The following is a 26283-nucleotide window of genomic DNA, read 5'->3' on the forward strand; positions in this document are numbered from 1 at the left end:
GAATTTCGGACGACCGAAAGTAAAGAAGTAAGTGGCTAAGGTTGTGCGACTGCACGGAGTGCCAACCGGTATCATTTCAAGCAGAGATCCGACGCAAAGTGATCGAGCCAGACGACATGAAGTTGAATGATGGTTTGTCTTTTGAGACACCGACAGTTAGCAGTGAGGATAGAAGAGTGAAACAGTTAAGGGAAAAACAGCTTGCTTAAGTAAAGGTTATGAGGAACAATGACACGGGCAATGCTACATGGGAATTGGAAGACCAGATCAAGGAACTGTATTCCGGAATTTTCTCAGAACTCTGAGTTTCGAGGACGAAACTTTCTTTTTGGAGGGGAGTATTGTAAGACCTGGATTTTCAGAACAAGCTAGTTTCCGACTCACGCGTAGAATCAGTGTAAGCGTGACAGGAGTTTGATATTTGAGGAAGATTAATGAAGAAGAAAGTTCAGGAATTGCTTGAGGGATGTTGCGTAGTTGTTTTCGGAGTTAGTGCGAGTCGTCTGCACACTTGCCTTAGGGCGAGCGTGTCCAGAATAGGCTATTTCGCTCTTAAAGCAACGTTTTGAGTGAGATTTCGAACTCTCGGAAAATTTAAAGATTCTCTTTATTTTTCCATCGACCAGCGTTTCATTTCGGAACTCTGGACTGTACGCACGATAGGTTTCACTTTTCGGATGTCCGCCGACGCTAATTTCTTTGCTTCGAAACCCTATTTTCGAGCAATGGATGAAGACTTTTTCTATTCGGGACTTCTAACGAAGATTCCGTCCGCGCTGCCAGATTTGTTTCGACGTTTCCAATCTTTCTTCAGAAGGAAGTTTTGTCGTCCGGCGATCACAGCAAAAAGTAGTTTTTCGGGACAGATTTAACTTACACCGCTTTTGAGATTTTCGATATCGTTTTTCCCATATCATAGATATTTGTTTTGAGTTCTGGATTTCTAACGCCAGAATCTCTCTTAGAATTCCTTGGTGAACGTGCTGCAAAAATCGGAATCGCGAAATTTTCATTTTCCCGCGATTTCACCCGCCTATAAATAGGCGAAAAAGCAAAATATCTTTCATTTTCCTCCATTAGTGGCCCAAATTCGTGGAGAGCAAGGGGGGAGGAGATTTTCGCGAAAACTTGACCAATCTTCGTGCAGTTCGTCCCTACTTCTAGGTATCAAGGTAACTAACACGATTCCTACCTCTGATTGTTGTTTCTGTTGCGTTTCTGAAGTCGTTTCTGTGCTCTAAGTTTTGAGCTTTTTCTAAAATTGTCTGATTTCTCTGATTTCTCGCTTGGGTTATGTTCCTTATGTTCCCCTGAGTCTAAAACCTCTGTCAGTAAACTCTGATTGCGATTCAGTTGTCCAGGATCTGAAAAATTGACTCAAAACTCTTTTTGTCTCACATTTCGAAACTTTATTGTCGTAAAGCTATAATCTGACTTCGTGCCTTTAGGATTTGTTGTCACGGATGTCATGAGGATCGTTGCTGTCAAATCTGTTTTCAGAACTGATAACTTTGAAGTTTTGAGCCTTTATTTTGGACCAAAATGCCCCTGCGTAGTCGTATTTCGACCCGATTGTCCGAAAATTGTTCTGACAGTTTCTTTGCCTTAGTTTTACCCTAAAACTACCTTGTAAACTGGTTTGATCGAAGAAAAAGAGCCGAAGCCCTTTTCTCCTTATGGCCGTGGGTTTTTCCTAAGGGGGGGGGGAGTTTTTCGTTTTCGAAAACTTGTCCTTTCGTGCCCGTTTGTCGTATTCTGAAGCTTTGATGCTTTGTCTATCGTTTATGTATTGTTTTGCGATCGAACTAATCGATTTTGTTTGAATTCTGCTTTGTTTTTCTCCGAGGTTCAGTTGAAGGAACTTTGGAATATTCAGAGCAACTGTTTGAGGACAACCTTGATTTCGAAGCTGGAACAGCTCGAGGTTAGGGCAACTTGCTATATTTAGCTATGATTTCATGATAGGCGTCCATAAACTCGACCTATGCTTTATCTGATGTTGTATATGATGATGATTTCTTGTTATGATTGTTTCATAACTTATGATATTGATGATGTGTTGAATTGAGCGTTTTGACGCAACTTCGGAGTGGAGGTTCATTGATCCGGTGATCTTTGACATTTCGGGTTGGATGAACAAACCTAGGCAAGTCCAAATGTGGGGTTTGAGACTTAGCCATTTGTTGGGATTCGTTGGAATTCCTAGACTTTCCCCGGGAAATGTATTTTGGGTGGTTGATTTTTTGAAACTTAGAATGATAGAGCTTTCGAAAAATAAAGACTTGGGAAACTTAGACTTTGAGAAATAAACTCATAATTTGACTAATTTGAATTGAAATCATTTTTATTAACGTTTCAGCATAGGAGAACTGAAGGGGAAAAATATTTACGAAAGGCGGGGGAAAAGTCGACCTTTGTTGTGGGTTTGGAGAGTTATCGGAATTGGGAAAGCCACTAAGGTGAGCTATGGTGATGATTGAAAGTCACCGAGTACTCTAGTACTCTTGGGAGTGTTGTTCGAGTCGTGCTGTATTGACCGGCACAGACTCTGGGCTTTGTTTGTGGGTTTTGTGGTGGGAGTTGTGTTGTATTGACCGACACTAACTCATGGTTTTGTTGGGATTGGGTTGTGAGCTAAACACTTCCGTGGTAAGGGCGATTCGTTGTTTGGCTAACCATATTGCATCAATCGGGTGAATAACGGGAATGGTTCACCTGTGCATATCATATGGTGAATAACGGGAATGGTTCACCAAGGATGAATAACGGGAATGGTTCATCCAGGATGGATAACGGGAATGGTCCATCCATAGTGAAGAACGGGAAGCTTCACTGAGGCGTGAGACTTCGTGAAAGCATGGAACTTCACTGAAGCGTGAGACTTCGTGAAAGTGAGTAAGCTTCACTGAGGCGTGAGACTTCGTGAAAGCAGAAACTTCACTGAGGCGGGAGACCTCGTGGAGACGGGAACCTTCGCTGAAGCGGGAGACTTTGCGAAGGCGTACACCTTTGCTGAAGCGGGAGACTTTGCGGAGGCGTGCAACTTCACTGAAGCGTGAGACTTCGAGAAGGTATGGAACTTCATTGAAGCGGGAGACTTCATGAAGGCGCGAAACTTCACTGAAGCGTGAGACTTCGTGAATGCGTGAAAATTCACTGAAGCGTGAGACTTCGTGAATGTGTGAGATTTCACTGAAGCGTGAGACTTCGTGAAAGCCTAAGACCCCATTGAAGCGTGAGACTTCATGGAAGCGTGAGATTTCATCGTCGTTTACCCTAGGGCAACGACAGGGAACATTGGTTTAGTTGGATACGTGTGTGTTGGGAGGACGATACATTGTTTGACTAACCTTATCACCTAACTTCCTATGTTGAGATTATGATGATTTGATGTTGATGAACATCGTTAGGTATTAATGATTGAACTGTGTAGGAGATTCGAGAACATGCTATGTATATACCTTAGAGTAGGCAATACATAACTTATATGTATATATATACAACATATGTATATATCCCCTTTATCACAAGTTGATTGTATATCTATTGTATTCTGTAAGTTGACCCTAGCGCCTTGGCTTTGTTTGTATGTTTGTGTTTGGGCGGTCGGCCTGCTGCCAGGCGTCTGTCAGCCGGTTCGTGATGATTCGTTGTGCGGGAAAGACCCGGAGCGGAACGACTATTACTAAAGCTTTCGACGAGGACCCGGACTTCATGCCTGATCGAGGGAGGGTCGATGATAGTAGTGTGGGGTATGGGTGGTTAGAGTCTTTTGGAGTTGGTTGTTACTGTAATAGCTCTGATTCGTTTTGCTTTTGGGACAGGGTAGGTTCCCGATGCATGGCTTTTTGTGTGGTTCTCTTACGGAGGGATCACAGTGAGTCAGTCGGACCATAGGGGTCTTTGCTTAGGCCATTTTGAGGCCGACTTTCTCCTAGTGGTTTGTAATTATACTTTTTCTCACTCACACTTCTGGATCTGTAAATATTTGCCTACGGGCACACTACTTTGGAGTCACCGCGAGTGTGTGTGACATGGAAGTGCAGCTGAGGCTGTACATGTTTATATTTGATGTATATCGGTTAGTTTAGTAGTTGGGTTTTGTCTTTACTTCCTTATCGTTTTGATTTAAAGGAAAGAAAACGAAAAAAATTACCTGTTTTCCGCGTAAAGATTATTTTTTGTTACTAAAGTGACACCTGGAAATCGGGGTGTTACACAGAGGATCAGGAGGTATTCGCCGACTGAAATTGAAGGCATACACAAGTATTTTTATAACTTCGTATATTAAGAGAACATATTGAGTACCCTCTCTGGAAGCTAAATATTTGCATGTGCTTGACAATTTTTTCAGGAATATATACGAGATGGCATTGACTGGGCTAAAGTTGAATTATACCTGTACCCTTCCTTGGATGCTGTCATTTCGGTTCAAACTGATTTACGGAAGGCACACTTCCATTAGCAATGGATTCACTCTTCTCCTTATCTCTCCATGTGGATAATGATGTCTTATGCTTGATTGTGTTGTGTTTATTAGGGTTTCATTTCGATTACATTTCAAATTTGTTGTTTTGTATTTGATTTAGGTTTGAAATTGATATTGTTAACTTATAATTTTTATTTCAGATCTTTCTCTCTTTGAATGCTGCAATTTAAGATTTGGATTTGTGGGAGATGGTGATTCCGGTGTTGTGTTGCAGGTTTTGGATGCATGTGTCGATCATAAGATGCGTTCAGTCTCTCATACAATACTTTCTTGATTCTTCACTCTACTCCACCCTCACAACATCGATTCTCAGAATTGAAGGGAATATGAAGAACACCTCTGTCCAAGCATAGTTGCCTATGCTACAGTCCCCGGAAAAGAAGCAGGTACCACCAGTATAAATAATAATGCTAGGAAATCATCTTGCTCCTGTTCAGGTTTCTATTTGTCTATTCGCTTTGTGTATTATTCCTAATCTAAAGAAATTAAAGCTAGGAAATTCCAGAAAAATTTTGTTATAGATGCATGTGTCTCTTAGTTGGATAGTGAGTCTAAATTTTAGATGTTAATGTCCTATAATGATAATTCCTATGATTTCCATCTCAGCTTACATCGTCTTGTGACTTAAATCATAAATAGGTATTGATTTTGCAGCAATATATTTTCTAAATTTGGATAATTTTCATATAAATAGGTAACTTTTGTTTGTAATCAATGTATGGTATTGGTGAAATTTAAACCGTGCATTTTTTATTTTTCTATTGAGGGGCTTGTGTAGGGTGTCCTGCAGGTGAAGAAGGAGTATCCGATTCATTTTCTTTTCTTCTTTTCTTTACCTTTATTGTCTTAATTTCTTATCATGAGCTCATGTGCGTCTATATGCTCAAGTCGGTGTATATTGCTCATGTTTGTTCAATGTTTATGTTATTGTTTAGGTTTTCATTTGTCACCACTAGCCAATAATATGAGAAAACTGATGTGTGTGTTCTCTAAAACCACACAAGAAACTGTTAATTGCATTTCATTCTTAAGTACTTTTTCTGATAATATAGTATGTCGGTGTATATCTGCATAGCATGTTGATTTCACTAATCTTGTAGGTAACATGTATATGCAGGTAGCTTGTACCATCCACTTCACAAGTGACAAGAAGAACCAAATTAACACCATCTTCTTTTAATGTGACAAAGTAATGTGAGAAAGTCTTGATTTGATCATTTATGTGAATGACAACTTCAAAGGCCATCTCTGTTTCTTAATGTAAGAACTGCACATTCTCTTTTTGCTTCCCTTTTCTTTTCAAATAGTTAGAATTAGAATGAACTAATGTTGTTAAGCTCATTTTATTAGCTTTCAATTTTTCTTTTTAATTTGGTTTTAGTTTAAATATGTACTTAGTTATCTATTATGTGAATAAAGGATGATTTGTTGTAATCATGGAAAATCAATCGTTATTCTTTTTTGTTCGTGTCCATTTTATTCTATATTCCTTTATGAAATGCTGACATGGGCTCACCAGTATAGTATAATAGTCCTTGCTTCTATTGTAATACCTGTTGTTGGACAGTGAACACCAAGGTGGACATGTGCTTCAATGTTAAAAATGCATATTGGCTAAGTGACGGGTGAAGGTATGAAAAACGGTAGAAAGGGGGGTTTGAATAACGTTTTCAGTACAAAACTACCACCTTAAAGATTTTGACAAATCTTTCGAGAACTTAAATGCTAAAGATAAGAGATAGAAAAGCACACAAGGATTTTATCCTGGTTCACTTGATAAATCACTCAAGCTACTCCAGTCCACCCGTTAAGGTGATTTCTTCCTTCTTAGAATGAAGGCAATCCACTAATCAGGTAAGAGTTACAACTGCACTTGAAACCTACAAGTGACTAACAATTACACTGACTTAGCTCACACTAAGATTCACTCTCTTAGTCTTCTCTAGGATCCGATCAACCTTGATCTCCTAAAGGAACTACCACTAAGATTCACTCTCTTAGTCTTCTTAAGGATACTGACCTACCCGGTCCCTTAAGGAAAATCAAACAACTGTTTGAGGTTGGTGTTTACAAAGGTTTGCTTCTAAATAAGCTGAGTGTAAACTAAATAAATTACAAGATGAAAGAAAGCTTAGAATATTTTTGAATATGTCTTGCGCGTGTGTATTGCTTCTTGCTAGTTTCTTCTCGCCGCTTCTTTCAATCTTCAGCCTCTATATATACTCCAAGGATTAGGGTTGAGCGTTGCATGGGAAATGCTACCGTTGGAGGGCAGTTCTGGAAAATCCAGCTTCTGCTGTGGCTGAGAACGTTAGGTAGGTCGTCAGGAAGGTACACTTGCTTTTGTACTTGGATAGCGACTTGACCTTTTAACCTAGGAGACTTCTGATCAGAGGAATACTTCATATTGGAACTTGTGAAGCCGGTTGATCAGAGTCAGAGGGAAAGCACAGATCCTCTGACCATTGTATCTTCTGATTCTGAACTCAGAGGGAAGAACATGGCCTTTAGAGTTTCTTGCTTCTGGATTTCAGAGTTTCCACTATTCAGCTTCTGGATCTTCAGAGTCTTCTACACCATCAGAACATCTGAACCTTCAGTGTTTCTTGGTTATCAGAACTTCTGGATCTTCAGAGCTTCTAGCGACTGAGTCCACATCAGAGTTTGTATAGCTTCAGAACTTCTGAAGCTTTTCCACTGTTCATACTGAACATGGTGAATGCGAAAGCGTTGCTTGGGTCACTCTTTATACACAGTGCTTCTGATTTGTGTGAGATTGAGTTGAGGTCAGAGCCTGTAAATAGCACACTCAGAAAAACACGTTAGAGTACCACAATTGTTCATATCAAAAGGTTAACTTGTAATCATCAAAACATAGAGTTGTACTACTAGATCAAAACTTGATCTTACAATCTCCCCCTTTTTGATGATGACAAAACTAAGATTTTTGATGAACAATTCTTAAACAATAAACTGAATTCACTCAGAGTTTAGAGATATAGAATAAGACTTATCCTGATGTGAATAGTTTATCTTGCTCATTCTGAATTCAAGTCACTGCTTGATTCTGAGCTTAGCTCCCCCTGAATCTAATACTTGATGAAAACGTTAGTAAAGTCTAGATTCTGAGCTAAAACATATAAGAGTTCAGAGTGAAAAGCTTATGACATAGATGAAAAACGAATAATCAGAGCGCATAAGTGATCAGAGTCATGGACAAGGTATCAGAGTCTTGGGTATCAGAGTCAACTTAGAATCACTTCAGAAGAAGTGAAATGTATTCCTTGTATTTGCCCAGTGACACATCTATGGTCATGAAGGTGGAACTCTTAAAATCTCCAAAAGAAAAATAAGTCACACTAACACATCTTACACATCAAAAACTGGGTTTACTCCCCCTTTTTGTCATAAGCAAAAAGCTTGGGGTGTGAAAAACTTAGCTTGAAGTACAAGGTACTCCCCCTTAGAGAAGGTCTAAGTTTAAAGAAAATGAAAACGATGTAAGAATCAGAGTTAGGCGAAAATAAATAGAAGAGTTAATGCAAGGGATGAACGTTTACCACCGGTCAAGTGAGTAAATAGAAGGGTCAGTTACCAAGAACTTAACCTCGAGAAACTGTAATAGCATTAACTTTCAGAGAGAAAGTGAAGCCTATAAAGAGCGTTGGAGAGAAAGGTAAGCTTCACACCTCGAATAATTTTCAGTAAGAAAAAAAATGACATCATACAGAATGGCATTAGAAGAGCTCAGAAGGAAGGCTTTTGAGGAAGATATGTTCCTCAATATTAGGCATCCCGATGGTACAAAGACCATACAAGAGCTGACGAAGACACTGCTGGAAGAAGATCTTGGTCCAGAGATGGAGAAAGATCTGAAGGAGTTCCTCTGCTTCGTGGAGGAGATTCAGGAGCTTTGCCAGCGGGAGCTGAATCTGCTGGAAGAGAAGGAGACTGTGGAAAAGAGACTCAAGACGACAGAAGATAGTCTAGAGAGAGATGAGCTGAGCATCAAACTCGGCAACATAGAGTATACACTGGATCGTCTGGAGAAGGAAAGAGTGGAGCAGCGCCAAGAATGCAGAAGAATGAGGAAGGATCCTCCATTCTAGAGGTAGGGAATAATGTATGATGTAAAGAATGTGATGTAAACATAGAACAATTATGAATAAAACAAGTTTTGCAAACATATGTGACACAAATATATATAGATATATGCATATAGAATCACAAACGAATAAGTAAATAAAAAAGAAACAGAGTTTAACAAAAAGGAAAACAAAGTAAACGAAAGAAGAAAAAGAAGAGATCCTAAGACTAAGGTTTGTCAGTGCGTCGCAGAAGTTCCATCATCATTTGCTTCATCTCAATCAGCATGGATTCATGAGTGTCAAGACGTTGTTCCATGATGTCGAGTCTGGATGAGCTTGTCTGAGTAGAGCTGGAAGGAACGTTCTGAGCAGCTTGAGGTTCTGGAATGGAAGCAGAAGCAGCAGGAGAAAACACAACTGGTGCAAGTCGCTCTGCCTCAGCCTCAGCTTCAAGACGCTCTGCCTCAAGTCTGGCTTGTTCAGCCTGAGCTGCTGCTTGACGTGCAGCTTCTTCTTCTTGTTCTTTCTTTCTCTTGGCTTCTTCAATAGCTTCAAGAAGCTTAGTTCTCTGTTCTAGTTCGTGAAGAGCCACCCGTCTAGCAAACCTTTGCTTGGCAGCCTCAATCCTCTGACTTCCCTCTGCATGCAGGAGCTGCAACATGATTGGAAACTGAGCCACTAGCCAAGTGCTCAAATTGTTCCACTCATCAGCCACATGTTCAGCATTCTCACTGAGATCAGTCTGACCGTGCACATTGCGGAGCCTCAAGGAGGCTTCATGATAGAAAATATTGATGCACTCAGAGAGAGATGTGGGTTGGAGGTGAGTATAGGGAATGATGGAGAGGTTGGTTTCAGGAAAGGCTGGGTGATTGCTGCTATGAGCTTCAGAGGCACCTTGTGGAGAACCAATGTGAAACATGGGAGCATGGGGTTCAGAGGTTCCAAGGTGTGGGTCTGAAGTTTCAACCAGAGGGTGAGGTGATCTAACCGAGGATTGGTTAGACACTGATTGTTCAGGTTCAGGGTCTGGTTGAATGGGCTCTTGTTGGTCAGGGACAGGATGAGCTTGTTGAACTAAGGGGTCTGCCTCTTGGATAGGATTGGCCAAGATAGGTTCATCTGGGTCAACTAGACGTTCAGGTCTAGGGCCAGGATATTGCCTAGGGCTTGGACAGGTAAGGTAATATTCTTCCAAGGCAGATACCTTTTCTTTTCTAACCTCCATGAATTTTCTAATTGATTCAGAGGTATTGGAGGGAGGAGAGTCAATGACATTGGTTGGGAAGGATACAGGTGTGAAGGCTGATGAAGAGTCTGTATCCGTGGTTCTGACAGCAGGACGTGCTGATGCTCTGGGAGCAGGGTGATCAGACGTTCTGGGTTGTGGTTCTGTTTGGTTGGGCTCGGGTTGGTCATGGATGATGGGTTCAGAAGGTAATGGGTCGTATGGAATGGTAAGGAGAGAGGTTGGATCTTCTGACCCAGAGGTTTGGGTCTGAAGCAAATTCCAGAGAGGTGCTTCAGTAGGAGAAGGTTGAAAGAAGGAAGATCTTGGGGAATGTGGTGGAGTGGTGGTTTGTGCGGCTGGCTGGGATTCAGGAATAGGAGTGAGGGGATTTGAGGAGTGTTGAAGTAAGGCAGAAATAGGAAGTGCATCAAATAAATTCAAATCATCATCAGAAGCAAGTGCAGGCTTACTTGTATGTGCTGATGATCGAGTCACTCTGGCAGGAGGTTCAGTCCTTCTGACCACTGCAGCAGCTGGTTCCACCCGAGTAGGCTTCACCACGATTCTGACCTTCTTCTGCTTCTTCTTTGGAGGACCATCCTCACTATCATCACCATCATCATCATCAGGCTTGCTCTTCGGCTTCTTGACTAGAGGGACATCAGATTCCTCTGAGGATTCGTCCAGAACCATCTTCCTCTTGGTTTTCTTCTTGGGAGGAGAAGGAAACTGGTGCTGGTGGAAGTCTGCTGACAAAATCATCAAGGTCAATCTCGAATCCTTGAGCCCTGAGGTCTTCAACATAGCATCTGATGGCGTCAGGATGGTCTGCTTGAGTCCACAGAGGGTAGTCATTCAGAGGCATTCTTCTTCCTCTGATCTCAGAAGATGTGTCTTCATGAGCAGGAGCAATCTTCTTCTGGATTAAGCCCATCTTCTTCAAGGAGTTTGCAGTGAAGACATCACTGACAATTGTGCTTAAATCCTCTGTGCAACCAGCATCGATCAAATCTTGCACCAAGTTGCTTTCAATGAGAAAGTCTGAGAGCAGCCTCCCAAAAGGGATATATTTGATTGCAGACTTGATGGAGGCGGTGGTGCGAGACTTCCGGATGCATTCCTTTAAGTAGGAGAACAGGAAGTAGGGAAGGCAGATCTTCTCCTTGTTCTGAATGAAGAACAACATCGCCTTCTGGTTGAAGTTGATGTAGTCTGGAGAACTGCCCTTCGGTCTCTGGTTTATGCAGTTGAGCAGGATCTTGTGCCAGATTCTCAGTTTGGGGTGAAGGTCCATCACCTTGTAACTCGTCTTGCCCGGTTTGAAAGTGGTGTACAGGGCCTTGTTGACGATGTCCTTGGTGCTGGGTTTCAGCTTGGATTCCGTCAGTTGGAACCGATACCCATAAGCAGTTTCTGCTCCTAGCAGATTCACGAATGACTTCTCAGTGATGATGATCTTCCTGCCAAGAATGTGAGAGACCACCTGAGTGTCATCGCAGTCTGCGTGCTTCCAGAATTCCTTTACCAATTTCTCATACACCGGTCCTCGAAGACGATTGAAGTAGTTTCCCCAACCTTGAGCTTGGACTTCAGGACGAAGATCAAACCCATTTGCAGCCAAGTTGTCGAGGTTGAATCTCCATTCTGCCAGGACTTGGAGTTCCTCAGGAGGAAATACACAGTGAACGACACAGCCCCGTTCTGCAATAGGAACAACCTGCTCTTGAGCTTGAACTTGTTCTTGTGCCGGGTTCTCAGAGCCTCGTTGACCCGTTGCCAAACCGACTACCATGTGAGGGAACTGAGGTGCATCTGCAGTAGATCTTCTGGTTTGTCTCACCATTTTGAAGAGGTTGAAGGTTTGAGGTAGAAGATGAAGTTTGAAGGATGAAGAGAGATCGAGAGAGAAATCAAGAAGGATGCGGTTTTGAAAAGCAGAGAGTGCGAGAGTGAAAACCGGAAGTGAGAGAGAACGTGTGTGTATAGTGGGTTTTATCAAATAACCGTTGTTGATTCAAAAAGCACTTTAAGATCAACGGTTGAAAATTAAAGATAGATAGTAACAGTAAAATACACAATCACACACAGGAGATAAGCATATCTACACGCAATCATAACAGACTGTCACACGGGCACAAGGAACTATGCATCAGAAATTCTGACGCACGTGTTGTTGTCTCAGCTTCAGAGTCAGTACCAGTGGGCACACACACTCTGATTGAGTTACCTTCTGGACTAGACATCTTCTGATCAAGATGTATCATAGTCAGAGGTTCTGATCCATCTTCACTCTGGACAAAAGTCCATGTTTAGATTTTTCAGAATAAAATTAAATCTATCTTCAGCTAAGGGCTTTGTAAAGATATCTGCCCATTGATGGTCAGTATCAACAAACTTCAGAAGAAGTACGCCCTTCTGTACATAATCTCTAATAAAATGATACTTTACCTCAATGTGCTTTGCCCTTGAATGCAAGATAGGATTCTTACTCAATGAGATTGCAGCAGTGTTATCACAATAGATTGGGATATTGCTCTCAAGGATCTGATAATCCTCCAGCTGATGTTTCATCCAGAGCATCTGAGTGCTGCATATTGCTGCTGAGATATATTCTGCCTCTGCAGTTGATAGTGCAATGGTTGATTGCCTCTTGCTTGCCCATGAGACTAGATTGCTTCCCAGAAATTGACAATTTCCAGAAGTAGTTTTTCTCTCTGTTCTATCTCCAGCATAATCAGCATCACAATAACCTGAAAGCTTATACTCTGATGTTTTCTTATACATCAAGCCAAGGTTAGTGGTGCCTTTCAGATACCTTAGGATCCTCTTAACAGCAGTTAAGTGAGTTTCCCTTGGATCTGATTGGAAACGAGCACATAAATGAACACTAAATAATATGTCTGGCCTAGATGCAGTTAAGTATAGAAGTGAACCTATCATGCCACGATAGAGCTTCTGACATACTTTACCACTTTTATCTTCTTTCTCCAAAATGCATGTAGGATGCATTGGAGTCTTGGCCACTGTAGATTCCAGCATATTGAACTTCTTCAGAAGTTCTTTAGTGTACTTGCTCTGATGGATATATGTTCCTTCTGGTGTTTGATCAACTTGTATTCCCAGAAAGTACTTTAATTCTCCCATCATACTCATCTCAAATTCAGCCTGCATCATCTCAGAAAATTCTTTGCATAGAGATTGATTAGCAGAACCAAATATAATATCATCAACATAAATTTGCACAATTAAGATATCATCTTTATAAGTCTTGCAAAAAAGAGTTGTATCTACTTTACCCCTTACAAACTCATTCTCCAGAAGGAATGAGCTAAGTCTCTCATACCATGCTCTGGGAGCTTGCTTCAGACCGTAGAGTGATTTCTTCAATTTGAACACATGGTCTGGTTTCTTTTCATCTTCAAAACCTGGGGGTTGATGAACATAGACTTCCTCTGAGATATAACCATTTAGGAAGGCACTCTTTACGTCCATCTGATGTAGAACTATGCTGTGATTTACTGAGAAGGAGATCAACAGTCTAATTGCCTCCAGTCTTGCTACCGGAGCAAATGTTTCAGTGTAGTCTATTCCTTCCTGCTGGCTGTAGCCTTGAGCAACTAGCCTTGCCTTGTTTCTGACTACATCTCCTTTCTCCTTAGGATGAGCTGCAGTGATTCTGCTCTTCTTCAGAGTTTGTGAGTTAGAGGGACCAGCTTCTCCTCTGGTTCATCTTCCTCTGGCTCAACTTCCTCTGGAGCTTTGCCTTTGTCAGAAACATTAATGCTTAAATCTGCAAACTTTTCAACTAGCTTTGACTGGTCAGAGTCAAGCTTATCATCAAATCTAACATGAATAGATTCTTCAATAGTCTTAGCATCAGTATTATAAAATCTAAAACCTTTAGATCTATCAGAATAACCAAGTAATAGACACTTAGAAGACTTAGCATCAAATTTATGCAATCTATCCTTAGTATTGAGAACATAACAAACACAGCCAAAAGGATGAAAATAAGAAATGTTGGGTTTTATGTTCTTCCACAATTCATAAGGAGTCTTATTCAGAATTGGTCTCACAGAGATTCTGTTCTGAATGTAACATGCTGTATTTACTGCCTCTGCCCAAAAGTGCTTAGCCATGCCAGTTTCTTGGAGCATGGTTCTAGCCATCTCCTGAAGAGTTCTGTTCTTCCTCTCAACAACACCATTTTGTTGAGGAGTTCTGGGACAAGAGAAATCATGTGCAATTCCATAGGAATCAAACAGACTCTCAAACTTGTCATTCTCAAACTCTCCACCATGGTCACTTCTGACACGCACAATCCTACAAGCCTTCTCGTTTTGCACTTGAGCAATGAAGGTAGAGAACACAGCATGAGACTCATCCTTGCGGGTTAGAAACTTTACCCATGTCCAGCGGCTATAGTCATCAACGATAACCATCCCATATCTCTTGCCACCTATAGACTCAGTTTTCACTGGTCCAAAAAGGTCGATATGCAGAAGTTCCAACGGCCTTGAGGTTGAGACAACATTCTTTGCCTTGAAAGGGACTTTTGTGAATTTGCCTTTCTGACATGCTTCACAAAGAGCGTCTGAAGCGAACTTCAGATTGGGTAAGCCCCTGACAAGGTTTAGCTTGCTCAGCTGAGAAATCTTTCTCATACTGGCATGCCCTAACCGTCTATGCCATACCCACTGCTCTTCATTAACAGACAGAAGGCACTTCACATTCTGAGCCTCCAACTCAGATAATCTGATCTTATAAATGTTGTTCTTCCTCTTGCTGTTAAACAGAACAGAGCCATCGATTTGACTTACAGCCCGGCAGGACTTTTGATTGAATATAACATCATAACCCTTGTCAGCTAATTGACTTATAGACAATAAGTTATGTGTTAAACCGTCTACCAATAAAACATTATCAATGCATGGACTACTATCTACACAAATAGTACCAGTACCAACAATTTTACCCTTTTCATTTCCTCCGAAGCCAACTTCGCCTCCAGGCTTAAGTTTCAGCTCTCGGAACATACGCTTTTCTCCCGTCATGTGACGCGAGCATCCACTGTCCAGATACCATGATTGGTGTTTCAGTGGAGCTATCAAGGATATCTGCAACATAGATGATCTTGTCCTTAGGTACCCACTTTCTGGGTCCTCTTTTGTTAGTTACCCCAGAGGTTCTGATCACCTTGGGTGTCTCAACATAATATTTTAAAGGAATATTTGCATGATATTTAGTCATAGAGAAAGATCCCTTTTTAAGAGGATGTTTAGCAACTTTAGCAGGTACAGGATCAGGCAATATGGTACCAGAGGGAACAAAGCATTCATACAAGGATTTAGCTTTAGACACAGAAGGCTCATTTCTAATTGGTTTAGAATAGCCAATGCCATGCATTCCATTTCTGCTTACGCCATAGATCATTGAAGCCATTAAGCTTCTATCTACGCTTTTAGCCAGGAATCTTTGAAAAGATTTTTCATACTTAGATTCATGCTTACTATCAGAGGCATCGCAGGCAATAACTTCTTCTAACTTAGCAATTTGATTCTTAAGCACAGAGTTAGAATTAACTAAAGCATGGTTATCATTTTTCAAATCAGATATGATTTTCTCATGTTCAGAAGGAGTTTTAGAAACAGCAGATAAGTTCTTTTTTAGCTTCTTATGCTTAGACAACAAGGAGTTATACTTATCCATGATATCAGACAAAGCATGTTTCAGTTCAGAGGTAGAGAAGGAAGCAAATACCTCATTTTCATCGTCAGAGTCTGGATCTCCTTCTGATTCTGAGTCAGAGTCAACAGCTTCCTTTGACTCTGCTCCTTTGTCTTTGACAATGGCCATGAGTCCTTGGACTTCACCATCAGAGTCAACATCCTCTGACTCTGATTCATCGAATGTCACCATCAGACTCTTCTTGGTCTTGAAGTGCTTCTTTGGCTTCTTGTCTTTCTTCAACTTTGGACAATCACTTTTGTAGTGCCCAGATTCTTTGCACTCAAAGCATGTGACTTCCCTGATTGAAGACTTCTTCTGGCCTGAGGACTCATACTTGCCTTTTGCCTTTCCAGAGCCTTTGAGCTTGCTCTGCCTGTGCTTCCAGATGCGGTTGAGTCTCTTGGAGATCAGAGTCAGCTCATCTTCACCAGAATCTTCTGATGCTTCTTCAGATTCTTCTTCCTCAGCTTGAAGAGCCTTTGACTTCTCAACCTTAGCCTTTTCAGATTTGGATTTCAAGGCTATGGACTTTTTCCTCAGATCTTGCATCTCTGAGCGTTTCAGCTCATGGCATTTCAAAATGCTGATGAGTTCTTCTAAACTCATATTCTCAACGTCTCTCGTGAGCTCTATTGAAGTCACCAAAGGCATCCAACTTTCAGGAAGACACCTGATGACCCTTATGACATGATCTTTTGTTGTGTAGCTCTTGTTGAGAGGACGTATGCCAGCTACAAGCAGTTGAAATCTGGAGAACATTTCTTCAATGGACTCATTTGGCTCCATGATGAAGGATTCATACTTTTGGATCAAAGACAATGCCTTTGATTCTTTGACTTTCTTGTTTCCTTCATGAGACATCTTCAGAGAATCAAAAATGCCTTTAGCAAACTCACGATCTGTAATCTTCTGGTACTCCTCATAGGAAATAGCACTTAGAAGAATTGCTCTTGCTTTGTGATGTTGTGAGTACAACTTCTTTTGATCTGCAGTCATCTCTGACCTTGGGATCTTCTTGCCATCTGCATCAACTGGACGCTCGTAGCCATCCACAATAATATCCCAGAGATCTGCATCGAAACCCAGAAAGAAACTTTCCAGTCTATCTTTCCAATATTCGAACCTTTGACCGTCGAACATAGGAGGCTTTGCATTGTAACCATCTCTTTGAGTTTCACTAGTGGTGGCAGCCATTGTTTTTCACACCGGCCCGGATCACTGAACACTGTTAGGTGTGGTAATCAGAACTTGCGCTCTGATACCAATTGAAGGTATGAAAAACGGTAGAAAGGGGGGTTTGAATAACGTTTTCAGTACAAAACTACCACCTTAAAGATTTTGACAAATCTTTCGAGAACTTAAATGCTAAAGATAAGACATAGAAAAGCACACAAGGATTTTATCCTGGTTCACTTGATAAATCACTCAAGCTACTCCAGTCCACCCGTTAAGGTGATTTCTTCCTTCTTAGAATGAAGGCAATCCACTAATCAGGTAAGAGTTACAACTGCACTTGAAACCTACAAGTGACTAACAATTACACTGACTTAGCTCACACTAAGATTCACTCTCTTAGTCTTCTCTAGGATCCGATCAACCTTGATCTCCTAAAGGAACTACCACTAAGATTCACTCTCTTAGTCTTCTTAAGGATACTGACCTACCCGGTCCCTTAAGGAAAATCAAACAACTGTTTGAGGTTGGTGTTTACAAAGGTTTGCTTCTAAATAAGCTGAGTGTAAACTAAATAAATTACAAGATGAAAGAAAGCTTAGAATATTTTTGAATATGTCTTGCGCGTGTGTATTGCTTCTTGCTAGTTTCTTCTCGCCGCTTCTTTCAATCTTCAGCCTCTATATATACTCCAAGGATTAGGGTTGAGCGTTGCATGGGAAATGCTACCGTTGGAGGGCAGTTCTGGAAAATCCAGCTTCTGCTGTGGCTGAGAACGTTAGGTAGGTCGTCAGGAAGGTACACTTGCTTTTGTACTTGGATAGCGACTTGACCTTTTAACCTAGGAGACTTCTGATCAGAGGAATACTTCATATTGGAACTTGTGAAGCCGGTTGATCAGAGTCAGAGGGAAAGCACAGATCCTCTGACCATTGTATCTTCTGATTCTGAACTCAGAGCGAAGAACATGGCCTTTAGAGTTTCTTGCTTCTGGACTTCAGAGTTTCCACTATTCAGCTTCTGGATCTTCAGAGTCTTCTACACCATCAGAACATCTGAACCTTCAGTGTTTCTTGGTTATCAGAACTTCTGGATCTTCAGAGCTTCTAGCGACTGAGTCCACATCAGAGTTTGTATAGCTTCAGAACTTCTGAAGCTTTTCCACTGTTCATACTGAACATGGTGAATGCGAAAGCGTTGCTTGGGTCACTCTTTATACACAGTGCTTCTGATTTGTGTGAGATTGAGTTGAGGTCAGAGCCTGTAAATAGCACACTCAGAAAAACACGTTAGAGTACCACAATTGTTCATATCAAAAGGTTAACTTGTAATCATCAAAACATAGAGTTGTACTACTAGATCAAAACTTGATCTTACAACGGGGTCAGAGAGAAGATTATACAAATGGTTAGTTTGCTGCCACTTATCATTTCTCATCCTTATAAAATCAAATGATTATCTGATTATTTGTTTGATGTAAAACCATTATCTACACTTTCTCCTACATGCTAAACTTTTTGAACTAGTTGATTTATCATATGATATATGCTCATTACTCACAGCTCATCTAGCTTATAGTTTAATTGTTTTGAATTCCTTAGCATGATAAAAACCATATCAAGATGGATGAGGAGCTTGAGATTTCTTCCACCAGAACTAGAAAGCAGAAGTTTGTCTTCTCACAATTGTTGTCTGCTTCCTTCTATATATTGTAAGATTGATCCTTATGCTATCATTTTATCTTCAAGGGTCTTTTATTAAATTCTTTAAAAGCATGCTTAAATTTTTTAACTTGATCGAATTTAGCATTATCAGAATGTGTTTGTTTGATTATTGACCTTATTTAGGTATATATGTTGTTCAATTGTTTGGTATGGCTCTTCTCGGTTATCCATACAAGCAGCTCAATGATGTAAACCATTTGTGCATTTTATTTATGTTATTTACTGGCGGTTTGTTGCTAACCAGTAGGCACAATGAACTGGCAAAAATTCATGTCAATGGCCATCTGATTAAGGTATTACATCAATGAGATGTTACTGTGCTTATATGCTATACCTTGTTTTAGCTTATGTTACTGTGTTATACCTTGTTTTAGTTTGGTGATGTGTATTGATTTTGCAGTCAGCTTTCATAGCTTTTGAAATGTGTACCCTTTCGGTTAAATTATGATCAATATATCTTATTTTTAGAAAAAAAAAATGTTGATCTTTTGGCTGAACAGGTGTGGTAATTAATTCAACCAAAAAAAAAAAAACAAATTACAGCGGTTCCACCACGGAACCGCTGTAATATATATAATCAAATACAGCGGTTACCGCCTGAAACCGCTGTAAAAGAAGACTCAAGTACAGCGGTTATTTTAGAGAACAGCTGTTGTAGGTATGTATTTACAGCGGTTTTATTAAATCAACCGCTGTAAATAATGAGTCTTTTACAGCGGTTAGAACCGCTGTTAAGGCTTTTACAGCGGCAAGATCTACAGCGGTTCTGGACCGCTGAAAACCGCTGTAAAAGGACAAAAAAAACTGCTGTAAAAGCCATTTTTTGGTGTAGTGAATATAATAATGGAAAATGAAGTGCATGTACGTAATAAACACATTCAAATTTAGTTAAATCAAATCCTAGTAAAGATTTCAAAAAAATCCTAATAAAAACATCTTTGTAAACTACAATCGTTGTTGTTGAATATGTCTTTCTTTCATCATCAATTGCAAGAATTTTCAACCTTTGTGTTGCTAGTAACTCTTGAAAGCGCCACACACAATTAGTCGTGACTAAATACTGGTCTTTGAAGGTATATATCTGGATTGGGCGAGACCCCAGGGTCCCTCGCCCAGGAGCGCCAACTTAGGGTGACGAGCGGACCAGGGACTTGGGCCACCTCCCAGGCCCAACCGGCCCATTATGAAGGGTTAGAGGCGTCAAGCCCAACTCCACATCTATAAATAGGGGATGAATGTAACGCCCCGATTTCTCGAGTGTCACACAGTAAACCAAACATCACCATTTTCGTAAAGGATTTTCGTCATTCGATTATCAATCTTTATTTAATGACAAAAGTTCAATTAATGCGAAACTCTTGAAAACTTTACGATATAAATTTGCGGAATAAATAAGACATGCATTTCTGAATAAAATGACTTTATAATAAAAAGAAACCACCATAATTCAAAGTACATAAATGGAAACCTTGGGCTAAAGCCCTACATCAACAGTACATCAAAAACCGGAAAACAAACTGATAAATAATAGTCCAGCACGATGAGTCACTCGACCCCCCAACAAGACAACATCAATCACTCATCGAGCCAACCACACTGTCCACCAGTCCGATACTTCTGACTTCTGGTGCAGCAACCTCCGCATGCTCAGAAGGAGTACTGGAAGTGACTCTAAAGGCGGGACTGGAATGTCGCCAACATGTTGAAGGTATGAAAAACGGTAGAAAGGGGGGGTTTGAATAACGTTTTCAGTACAAAACTTCCACCTTAAAGATTTTGGCAAATCTTTCGAGAACTCTTGCAAAAGATAAGAGATAGAAAAGCACACAAGGATTTTATCCTGGTTCACTTGATAAATCACTCAAGCTACTCCAGTCCACCCGTTAAGGTGATTTCTTCCTTCTTAGAATGAAGGCAATCCACTAATCAGGTAAGAGTTACAACTGCACTTGAAACCTACAAGTGACTAACAATTACACTGACTTAGCTCACACTAAGATTCACTCTCTTAGTCTTCTCTAGGATCCGATCAACCTTGATCTCCTAAAGGAACTACCACTAAGATTCACTCTCTTAGTCTTCTTAAGGATACTGACCTACCCGGTCCCTTAAGGAAAATCAAACAACTGTTTGAGGTTGGTGTTTACAAAGGTTTGCTTCTAAATAAGCTGAGTGTAAACTAAATAAATTACAAGATGAAAGAAAGCTTAGAATATTTTTGAATATGTCTTGCGCGTGTGTATTGCTTCTTGCTAGTTTCTTCTCTCTAGCCGCTTCTTTCAATCTTCAGCCTCTATATATACTCCAAGGATTAGGGTTGAGCGTTGCATGGGAAATGCTACCGTTGGAGGGCAGTTCTGGAAAATCCAGCTTCTGCTGTGGCTGAGAACGTTAGGTAGGTCGTTAGGAAGGTACACTTGCTTTTGTACTTGGATAGCGACTTGACCTTTTAACCTAGGAGACTTCTGATCAGAGGAATACTTCATATTGGAACTTGTGAAGCCGGTTGATCAGAGTCAGAGGGAAAGCACAGATCCTCTGACCATTGTATCTTCTGATTCTGAACTCAGAGGGAAGAACATGGCCTTCAGAGTTTCTTGCTTCTGGACTTCAGAGTTTCCACTATTCAGCTTCTGGATCTTCAGAGTCTTCTACACCATCAGAACATCTGAACCTTCAGTGTTTCTTGGTTATCAGAACTTCTGGATCTTCAGAGCTTCTAGCGACTGAGTCCACATCAGAGTTTGTATAGCTTCAGAACTTCTGAAGCTTTTCCACTGTTCATACTGAACATGGTGAATGCAAAAGCGTTGCTTGGGTTACCCTTTATACACAGTGCTTCTGATTTGTGTGAGATTGAGTTGAGGTCAGAGCCTGTAAATAGCACACTCAGAAAAACACGTTAGAGTACCACAATTGTTCATATCAAAAGGTTAACTTGTAATCATCAAAACATAGAGTTGTACTACTAGATCAAAACTTGATCTTACAATCTCCCCCTTTTTGATGATGACAAAACTAAGATTTTTGATGAACAGTTCTTAAACATTAAACTGAATTCACTCAGAGTTTAGAGATATAGAATAATACTTATCCTGATGTGAATAGTTTATCTTGCTCATTCTGAATTCAAGTCACTGCTTGATTCTGGGCTTAGCTCCCCCTGAATCTAATACTTGATGAAAACGTTAGTAAAGTCTAGATTCTGAGCTAAAACATATAAGAGTTCAGAGTGAAAAGCTTATGACATAGATGAAAAACGAATAATCAGAGCGCATAAGTGATCAGAGTCATGGACAAGGTATCAGAGTCTTGGGTATCAGAGTCAACTTAGAATCACTTCAGAAGAAGTGAAATGTATTCCTTGTATTTGCCCAGTGACACATCTATGGTCATGAAGGTGGAACTCTTAAAATCTCCAAAAGAAAAATAAGTCACACTAACACATCTTACACATCAAAAACTGGGTTTACTCCCCCTTTTTGTCATAAGCAAAAAGCTTGGGGTGTGAAAAACTTAGCTTGAAGTACAAGGTACTCCCCCTTAGAGAAGGGCTAAGTTTAAAGAAAATGAAAACGATGTAAGAATCAGAGTTAGGCGAAAATAAATAGAAGAGTTAATGCAAGGGATGAACGTTTACCACCGGTCAAGTGAGTAAATAGAAGGGTCAGTTACCAAGAACTTAACCTCGAGAAACTGTAATAGCATTAACTTTCAGAGAGAAAGTGAAGCCTATAAAAAGCTTTGGAGAGAAAGGTAAGCTTCACACCTCGAATAATTTTCAGTAAGAAAAAAATGGCATCATACAGAATGGCATTAGAAGAGCTCAGAAGGAAGGCTTTTGAGGAAGATATGTTCCTCAATATTAGGCATCCCGATGGTACAAAGACCATACAAGAGCTGACGAAGACACTGCTGGAAGAAGATCTTGGTCCAGAGATGGAGAAAGATCTGAAGGAGTTCCTCTGCTTCGTGGAGGAGATTCAGGAGCTTTGCCAGCGGGAGCTGAATCTGCTGGAAGAGAAGGAGACTGTGGAAAAGAGACTCAAGACGACAGAAGATAGTCTAGAGAGAGATGAGCTGAGCATCAAACTCGGCAACATAGAGTATACACTGGATCGTCTGGAGAAGGAAAGAGTGGAGCAGCGCCAAGAATGCAGAAGAATGAGGAAGGATCCTCCATTATAGATGTAGGGAATAATGTATGATGGAAAGAATTATGATGTAAACATAGAACAATTATGAATAAAACGAGTTTTGCAAACATATGTGACACAAATATATATAGATATATGCATATAGAATCACAAACGAATAAGTAAATAAAAAAGAAACAGAGTTTAACAAAAAAGAAAACAAAGTAAACGAAAGAAGAAAAAGAAGAGATCCTAAGACTAAGGTTTGTCAGTGCGTCGCAGAAGTTCCATCATCATTTGCTTCATCTCAATCAGCATGGATTCATGAGTGTCAAGACGTTGTTCCATGATGTCGAGTCTGGATGAGCTTGTCTGAGTAGAGCTGGAAGGAACGTTCTGAGCAGCTTGAGGTTCTGGAATGGAAGCTGAAGCAGCAGGAGAAAACACAACTGTGCAAGTCGCTCTGCCTCAGCCTCAGCTTCAAGACGCTCTGCCTCAAGTCTGGCTTGTTCAGCCTGAGCTGCTGCTTGACGTGCAGCTTCTGCTGCTTGCTCTTCCTTTCTCTTGGCTTCTTCAATAGCTTCAAGAAGCTTAGTTCTCTGTTCTAGTTCGTGAAGAGCCACCCTCCTAGCAAGCCTTTGCTTTGCAGCCTCAATGCTCTGACTGCCCTCTGTATGCAGGAGCTGCATCATAATTGGAACTTGAGCCACTAGCCAAGTGCTCAGATTGGTCCACTCATCAGCCACATTGTTAGCATTCTCACTGAGATCAGTCTGACCGTGCACATTGCGGAGCCTCAAAGAGGCTTCATGATAGAAGATATTGATGCACTCAGAGAGAGATGTGGGTTGAAGGTGAGTATAGGGAATTATGGAGAGGTTGGGTTCAGGAGAGGCTGGGTGATTGCTGCTATGGGCTTCAGAGGCACCTTGTGGAGAACCAATGTGAAACATGGGAGCATTGGGTTCAGAGGTTCCAAGGTGTGGGTCTGAAGTTTCAACCAGAGGGTGAGGTGATCTAACCGAGGATTGGTTAGACACTGATTGTTCAGGTTCAGGGTCTGGTTGAATGGGCTCTTGTTGGTCAGGGACAAGATGAGCTTGTTGAACTAAGGGGTCTGCCTCTTGGATAGGATTGGCCAAGATAGGTTCATCTGGGTCAACTAGACGTTCAGGTCTAGGGCCAGGATATTGCCTAGGGCTTGGACAGGTAAGGTAATACTCTTCCAAGGCAGAAACCTTTTCTTTTCTAACCTCCATGAATTTTCTAATTGATTCAGAGGTATTGGAGGGAGGAGAGTCAATGACATTGGTTGGGAAGGATACAGGTGTGAAGGCTGATGAAGAGTCTGTATCCGTGGTTCTGACAGCAGGACGTGCTGATGCTCTGGGAGCAGAGTGATCAGACGTTCTGGGTTGTGGTTCTGTTTGGTTGGGTTCGGGTTGGTCTTGGATGATGGGTTCAGAAGGTAATGGGTCGTATGGAATGGTAAGGAGAGAGGTTGGATCTTCTGACCCAGAGGTTTGGGTCTGAAGCAAATTCCAGAGAGGTGCTTCAGTAGGAGAAGGTTGAAAGAAGGAAGATCTTGGGGAATGTGGTGGAGTGGTGGTTTGTGCGGCTGGCTGGGATTCAGGAATAGGAGTGACGGGATTTGAGGAGTGTTGAAGTAAGGCAGAAATAGGAAGTGCATCAAATAAATTCAAATCATCATCAGAAGCAAGTGCAGGCTTACTTGAATGTGCTGATGATCGAGTCACTCTGGCAGGAGCTTCAGTCCTTCTGACCACTGCAGCAGCTGGTTCCACCCGAGTAGGCTTCACCACAATTCTGACCTTCTTCTGCTTCTTCTTTGGAGGACCATCCTCACTATCATCACCATCATCATCATCAGGCTTGCTCTTCGGTTTCTTGACCAGAGGGACATCAGATTCCTCTGAGGATTCTTCCAGAACCATCTTCCTCTTGGTTTTCTTCTTTGGAGGAGAAGAATACTCTGGAGCTGGCGGTAGTCTGCTGATGAAATCATCAAGGTCAATTTCGAAACCTTGAGCCCTGAGGTCTTCAACATAGCATCTGATGGCTTCAGGATGGTCTGCTTGAGTCCACAGAGGGTAGTCATTCAGAGGCATTCTTCTTCCTCTGATCTCAGAAGATGTGTCTTCATGAGCAGGAGCAATCTTCTTCTGGATTAAGCCCATCTTCTTCAAGGAGTTTGCAGTGAAGACATCACTGACAATTGTGCTTAAATCCTCTGTGCAACCAGCATCGATCAAATCTTGCACCAAGTTGCTTTCAATGAGAAAGTCTGAGAGCAGCCTCCCAAAAGGGATATATTTGATTGCAGACTTGATGGAGGCGGTGGTGCGAGACTTCCGGATGCATTCCTTTAAGTAGGAGAACAGGAAGTAGGGAAGGCAGATCTTCTCCTTGTTCTGAATGAAGAACAGCATCGCCTTCTGGTTGAAGTTGATGTAGTCTGGAGAACTGCCCTTCGGTCTCTGGTTTATGCAGTTGAGCAGGATCTTGTGCCAGATTCTCAGTTTGGGGTGAAGGTCCATCACCTTGTAACTCGTCTTGCCCGGTTTGAAAGTGGTGTACAGGGCCTTGTTGACGATGTCCTTGGTGCTGGGTTTCAGCTTGGATTCCGTCAGTTGGAACCGATACCCATAAGCAGTTTCTGCTCCTAGCAGATTCACGAATGACTTCTCAGTGATGATGATCTTCCTGCCAAGAATGTGAGAGACCACCTGAGTGTCATCGCAGTCTGCATGCTTCCAGAATTCCTTTACCAATTTCTCATACACCGGTCCTCGAAGTCGATTGAAGTAGTTTCCCCAACCTTGAGCTTGGACTTCAGGACGAAGATCAAACCCATTTGCAGCCAAGTTGTCGAGGTTGAATCTCCATTCTGCCAGGACTTGGAGTTCCTCAGGAGGAAATACACAGTGAACGGCACAGCCCCGTTCTGCAATAGGAACAACCTGCTCTTGAGCTTGAACTTGTTCTTGTGCCGGGTTCTCAGAGCCTCGTTGACCCGTTGCCAAACCAACTTCCATGTGAGGGAACTGAGGTGCATCTGCAGTAGATCTTCTGGTTTGTCTCACCATTTTGAAGAGGTTGAAGGTTTGAGGTAGAAGATGAAGTTTGAAGGATGAAGAGAGATCGAGAGAGAAATCAAGAAGGAGGCGGTTTTGAAAAGCAGAGAGTGCGAGAGTGAAAACCGGAAGTGAGAGAGAACGTGTGCGTATAGTGGGTTTTATCAAATAACCGTTGTTGATTCAAAAAGCACTTTAAGATCAACGGTTGAAAATTAAAGATAGATAGTAACAGTAAAATACACAATCACACACAGGAGATAAGCATATCTACACGCAATCATAACAGACTGTCACACGGGCACAAGGAACTATGCATCAGAAATTCTGACGCACGTGTTGTTGTCTCAGCTTCAGAGTCAGTACCAGTGGGCACACACACTCTGATTGAGTTACCTTCTGGACTAGACATCTTCTGATCAAGAAGTATCATAGTCAGAGGTTCTGATCCATCTTCACTCTGGACAAAAGTCCATGTTTAGATTTTTCAGAATAAAATTAAATCTATCTTCAGCTAAGGGCTTTGTAAAGATATCTGCCCATTGATGGTCAGTATCAACAAACTTCAGAAGAAGTACGCCCTTCTGTACATAATCTCTAATAAAATGATACTTTAC

At 41.3% G+C, this 26283-nt stretch overlaps 1 long non-coding RNA gene across 2 annotated transcripts; it reads left to right on the top strand.

Moving 5' to 3' along the window:
* The first annotated feature begins 4222 nt into the window (after positions 1-4222).
* Positions 4223-6116, top strand: LOC130735374 (uncharacterized). 2 transcript variants are annotated; one of them, XR_009018420.1, is made up of 4 exons: positions 4223-4266; positions 4355-4875; positions 5607-5749; positions 6057-6116. It is a non-coding gene; the product is annotated as an uncharacterized LOC130735374 (long non-coding RNA). The 2 variants fall into 2 exon arrangements; XR_009018419.1 differs by lacking the exon at positions 4223-4266 and having other exon boundaries at positions 4278-4875.
* Positions 6117-26283: the final 20167 nt, after the last annotated feature.

This window comes from Lotus japonicus, chromosome 2, assembly GCF_012489685.1.
Source record: "Lotus japonicus ecotype B-129 chromosome 2, LjGifu_v1.2".
NCBI lineage: Eukaryota > Viridiplantae > Streptophyta > Magnoliopsida > Fabales > Fabaceae > Lotus > Lotus japonicus.